Genomic DNA, 6,313 nt, shown 5'->3' with positions numbered 1-6,313 from the left:
TGTACACCTCATTGTGCAGTGAAGGAGAGATGCTGGGCAGACTCTGCTTTGTAATTTGCCAAGATAGTGTCACCATAAGGAGGTGCCTTGAGAAGGTTTCTGCCCTTCATCTGTCTTGAGTCTGTCCTGACGATTGATGGCAAAGCCAGGAATGCACTGCTCTGGAGTCTTGGCTCAGAGCCCTGATCTGGAGTTGCTCATCATGTACCCAGGGAAATCAGTGGTGAAGAAACTCCCCCATTTTCCTAGGGGCGTGTCCAGGCTCTCACTGCTGGAATGACCCTAGCTAGGCTTAAACTCCCCTCCTTAATCAATGACCAAACAATGACCTTGTAGGTCAGCCAAAACCTGCTGTTTCTTGTGGTGATAGTCCCACCTTCAGAGGCTGCCCCCATGTTCTGCTGGTACCATGCTCTGTGTGCAAACGTAGCCCTTTAAAAGGCCACTTTTCTTCCCTGGGTACTATCATTCTTCTGAGCCTTTCTCTCTTTATTCCTAATTGGATCCTCTGTACTCAATTGCCTTCATCTGAGGAAATGTTAGGAGGATGAGGTTTCAGCACTTTTTTCTTAAGGTAATTTATTGTATTTTAATTCTGGTTTCAGTGTGCAGTGACTTGGCAGGATCTGTGATTTGCAGGGAGGCAGAGTGGGAGGCTTTATAAATAAAATCCCTGCGTCTGTTCCATCTCTCTTCACAGCCAGTAGCTGATCTTCATTACATCAGGGCAAACCTAGGAACCTTTGCACTGAAATTTAGAGTAGCACCAGCATGGTGCTGGTGTAGCAGAGATAAGAATCTGTGTGTGAATTGTCAAGGCTGTAGCTTTCAGGGTTCTAAATAGACAGTGTAGTGTAGTTTAATAACTGTAACCTTCACAGCAAATGTAGTTTCTGCTGAATGTGCAGGATGTAAGCCTGCATTACAATAGCTGGAAAGGTTGTTTGTGGTGACTTTTGATATATTGTTTGAATTGGGCTTTGCTTTGCTCCAGGAGACTCCAGCAAGGCTTTGGAAGGGAATGATGTGCTAATTGAGAATTCAGCAAGTAACAGCTTTTAAATGGTCTTTGTCTAGTAAGGTAAAAGACACCTCTAAAAACACTTCCACTGGTTAGAAGCAGTTGAGAGAATGTCCTTGTGGGCTGAACAGGACACTTTAATTAAAGGTAATAACAATACTTTGAGCTTTGCATAATCAAAATGCTGTTCACCCAGAGCTTTGCATAATCAAAATGCTTTTGGCCCTCCCTTGTAGCGCTGAGGTGAAGCAGGTTAGTGCAGGGAGGTTTGTTCAGTGATTTTCCCCTTCAATGCCTAGAGAAGGCTGGTGGGAACTGTACTGAAAGCACCATCTCTTGCCTGAGTTCAGCTCCTAAAAAAGGATTTGGGCACTGTAAAGAGCCCTGGTGTAAATGCCAAGGTTGGAATACATCTAGTGCTATGGTTAGTCTTGCTGGAGAGCCAGTCTGAGGTCTGATACCATCCAAAGTGGGGTCTGGCCTGGGAATCAGACCTTTAAGCTCATAGCCTGCTTTATTTGGCTCTGTGTCAGCTGGGGTGACTGCTATTGTTACAGCCGCTCTTGTAAAAGGGGAAGTCTTTGTAGCCTGTTGAAAGTGAGCAAAAAGCATTTGAAATGTAAGATGGAGTCAGGCTTTGTAAATAAGATGCCCTTTCCCTTCGGTGGTGTGGAGCCTTGTCCACACAAGCTCCTAGCTTAGGTGAGCTCTTAGCTGACAGCCCTGTAAGAGCCAACAGTGACCTCTTCTAGGAAAGGGAGAGGAAAGGTCTCTCTGGGAGGTGTAGAGCTGTCATGCTGCTGCTGTCTGATCGTGCTTCAAGAAGAACAGACACAAAAACAGGCAAGAACAACAGCAGAGCACAGGAGTGGCTCTCTCTGATGGGGACCTGGCTTGAGCTCTGCTGCTGGAGGACATGGGACTGACCTCCTGTCTGATGAACTGAGCTGGAGCACCTCTTCTCTGCTTCTGAATCAACGGTTGCTCTGTTGTTGGGTGAGGGAGGCAAAGGATTCAATCAGTGCTCTGCTGTAGTCAATTTGCTAGACCATGTCTGTGTGTTATTGTGAAAATTCAATGTATGTAGAGGCCAGGTGGAAGCCAGGTTTCCCCCATAGTGACCCTTGGTCAGAATTGCTTGAAGGGGAGAAAATCTTAATCCATCCCCTCTGCCCCTAGATGTGGTTTAAAGGAGTACATTTTTATCCCTGGTCTGAACGTGAGCTTATTTTAAATGTTGAATATTACTGTAAGTAGGTTCATCTATGTTTATGAGTGCTTCCTCTTGTTGCTGTACTGGGGCTTCTCAGACTTTCATTGCTGTACCTCTGCAGCTGAAATTTCTCAGCAATAACCTATTTAGCTTTCCTGGCAAAAGTTTTCAAGTAGAGCACAAGGGTTTCCAGGCAGTGTATGAGTGATCGTGAGCAAAGCCAGCAAGGTGTTCAAATTCAAGTAGGTCAAAAGTAAGAAAGAGAGTTGCACATGAAACACAGAGACATGTATTTAAAGTGATTCTGTTCCAAATGCAAGGCCAATCATTTTTATTTATTTTTTTCTTAACTCAGGTTTTCTACAACTGATTCTAAAAAAAGTGCCTTCCACCCTAAACCTTTAGTTTAATAAAAATATTTATCTCCAGTTGATTGAGTGGGAGCTGTTCCAAACTGGTGTAACTTAAGCTCATTTCTAAGTTGAAATGCATCTGATAATTCTGCAGGGCATTTTGAAAGTTACTTATTTTTAACATGTAGTGCAGCCCAAATGCTGTTCTGTGACCTTGCTAATCCAGCAGCCAACCTTTCCACTGGCATTCATCTTGCCATGTTGCTTTCAAATGCATGCCCTTGAGCACACAGTTTGGGTGCTTTCTAAGTTGGGGCTCAGTGTATAAACACTTCCAGAAGTTTATCTGTGGAACAAAAGGCCTTTATTCTGCTGGAACTGCAGTTGCTGCGTGGGAGTGATACAGTGATGCAGGGGGAGGAAGGGGGAATATGCTTCTGTGCAAGCACAAAATTGAATTTATTCTGTGTATTAATGCAGCAAGTGTCATTTTCTTTACATAAAAGGGGAAGTCCAAGAAATAAGAGCTTTAACTTAAGTCATCAATACAAAAGAAACAGGCCTCCCGTTGTACTATTATAAACAAATGAAGCTGGATGTCTGTCTAAACAACCTATATAGCTCAAAGGCAAGTAAATAAAAACCACTCCGGATGTGACATGTCTTCAAGGGGACCTTAATGTTTTGATTTTTCCTTCACTAAGGAGCAGAATGTGGTTGTGTTAGTGGAGCTGCCCCAGCCCTGACCTGTGCTGGCACCAGCGTGTTGGTGTGAGCGCAGAACATTGGTCGCTGGGGAAGGGATGTGGCTGTAGCTGGCTGTGAGGCAGCTGCTGTGTGGGTCCCTGCAGAGCTGACTCTGCTTCTGCCCAGTTCCCTGTGTGTTTTGCAGCCTTCCTGGGGTCTGTCAGGTTTTTGCAGTATAGTGGTATGGGCCTAACCTGACAACAGAAAACCAGCCAGGTGGCTGCTCACTCAACTCCCCCCACACACACACTGGGATAGGGAGGAAAAAGGCCAGCTAGAAGCTCATGGGTCAAGACAAGGAACAAAGAGGGTTCTTCGCTGATTTAAGGTCACAGGCAAAACAGACTCAACTTGGGAAAAAAAAAAATAATTCTATGACACTAATCAAATGCACACAGGACTCAGACAACACAAAGAGCAGGGCTTACATATGTTACCCCATCCCTCCCTTCTTCCCAGGCCCAAATCCCTTTGTTCCCCATTTCTCTCCCCGCTTCCCCTGAGTGACACGGAGGGATGGGGCTGGGGTTTAGTCTGTTCAGTCTGGTGGTTCCTACCTTTTTCCTCAGGAAGAAGGATTCCTTACAGCCCTCCCCTGCCTCCCCACAGGGAGAGAGTCTTCCATGAACCTTTACAATATGAGTCCTTCCCATGAGGACAGGAGCAAGGTGCTCCAGTGTGGGCTGGAGCCACTGGTTTCATCCTTGATAGCTCTCTGGTGTGGGAAAAGCTCTTGGCTGAGTATCTGGGAAAACAGATTTGAGCAGGATTGTCGGGGTAGCATCTGTCCAACTCCACGGAGCAGGGATCAGCAAGTGCCAAGGAGCTGAAACACCAAGTGCCTCCTTGACATTTCCTTGCTGCCCCTCTTCGGCCACCAAAACTGCTGGTTTATGGCTGTGAACAGCAGGAAGCACAGGAATGATTTCTCCTTTGACATTTAAATTACAGATAACATTTCCAATTAAATTTTTCTTTTTTTTACTAGATGTTGGTTCAGATGTATTAGCCTCTTCATTTTATTAGGGTTATTATCTGTTGAGGCTGCTAGCAATGCAGAATTTGCTGACATTTTGGCAGAAAGACATCTGAAAGCATTGCCTGCTCTTAACCTTTGGGAATGCGTGGGACTCGGCTGTTGGGTGTTTGCCAATGCCATGGATGTCTTAAAAGCTCTGCATCTCTGCAGGGATCTGCAGCCCCAGCAGATCTCTCACATGCTGGAAATTCTAAGAGATTTTTAACTACTTACCCTTTGATTGTGGTTTGTAGGCTTTTTGCTTTGGTGGAGGGTGGTGGGGACTCTGGGAATGATGCACAGGGAAACCCCAGACTCACCCCTGGAACTGCCTCCCAGAAATTCACAAAGCTAAGCTCAAATATTTCATTCTGCTGGTCGAATAAAGGTTTTCTTTTTCTCATCATGATGAGAGATATTCTTTGTCAGGGGTTTTAATCTCTGAGGCTGTGCAGATAAACCTTCAGACATGGAAAGACAGGAGGGAAGGAAGATGTGGCCTGTCAGGCAGAGAGGAGACTGAAGAAAGAGCAGTGGGGAGAAGGTGGAGGGGGGCAAGAGGTTAGGAGAGAGTGAGTTATGTCACATGTGTTCATTTGTGTTGCTTTTTCTATTCTTCCAAGCTGTTGTGAATTGGAACAAATTGGTGCAGCAGAAACTTGCTAGTCTTCCAGCAAAAGCATCAGGAGATGATGTACAGGGATTTAGGCATACCAGGTTTTTTATTATTTTATTTTCCAGTGCACTGGAGCTGGGGTTTAGCCTGGAATAGCTTTCTTGAGAGACCTGCAAGGCAATGGCTGTAGCATTACCCAGAGCAAGCAGGAGGTATGGGGGGATCAGCTGAGTGGCTGTCCCAAGCTTTACAAAAAATATGTTTCAGGGATTTTGCTTTGTACAGAGCTGTGTAGTTAAATCCTCTTCAGCTTCTTTATGACTGGTGCTGCTCGCAGTCTGCAAGTTTCTCTTCAGCTGGAGATAGCTCTGGTCCTAGTGTGACAGGAGAGAGGGATGCCCGGTTCAGCAGCAGGGTTCCTTTGCTGGTTCTGCTGGTTCTTCTGGTTCAGGAGGAAGAGGGTTTGCAGCTACTTCCCCTAGTGTCAGCACCAGTGGTGGTCTGCATCAGAAATGCATCAGCAGCTCCCCAGGTCCTGGCATGGCCAGAGGTGGTAGGTGAGTATGTCACCTGAAAGAGATGCCTTTGAAACTCCTCAACTGTGCATCCTGAGCTGGTGGCTGGGGCAGAGCTGTCCCTTTGGTCCCATGGGACAAAGTGGGTTGGCTGGAGATTAAAGCTGAAGAGATTCTGGGCTCAGTGAACCTCACAAGTGCTTCCTGCCTGGTGTAGATCTGGAGGGGTGTCACTGAGCCTCAGTAAATGCACCAGCCCAGGTGCCACAAGGCCTAGTTTCCTCTTCTGCACATATGTAAATTCCATCTAAATTATTGTTATCCAGAGCTGGATCAGACCCTTCCTGCTGTTAAGGGCAAACGGGGCATCTGTGGCCCCAGGATTGCAGCTTGTGTAATCAAACTCAGTGTTTCTCCTGACAGTCCTTTGTTTTTGCATAGCATCTTCCATGTCAAAGTCCCAGAGCCTTTACAAGCCTTAATTACCTCTCTTTTGCATCTCATCCCTGTAGAGTAATGTAATTTCCTAGTTTATAGATAGCAGATTTGAGGCACAGAGACGGTAAGGTCAAGAAGAGGGATGCATGGAGAATAGTAATACAGGACAGCAAAGTGTTTTGACACTTGAATTCCTTCTCATTCTAAAGGAGGACCAGAAATGCTGTGCCCTTACCACCTTCCATAGCCACAATACTGTGGCTTAATCCTCACTGATACAAGGTGAGGAATAATTGAGAGGAGCATGGCTCCCAGGTAACTCCTTTTGCAGGGCATGGGACTGTGTGGCTCCTGGTGAGAGAGGTTTGGGGCTTGAGATGTGTAGCAGGAAT

This window comes from Chaetura pelagica, unplaced genomic scaffold, assembly GCF_000747805.2.
Source record: "Chaetura pelagica isolate M959 unplaced genomic scaffold, ChaPel_1.0 scaffold159, whole genome shotgun sequence".
Lineage (NCBI taxonomy): Eukaryota > Metazoa > Chordata > Aves > Apodiformes > Apodidae > Chaetura > Chaetura pelagica.
Note: the sequence above shows the minus strand (reverse complement) of the source record.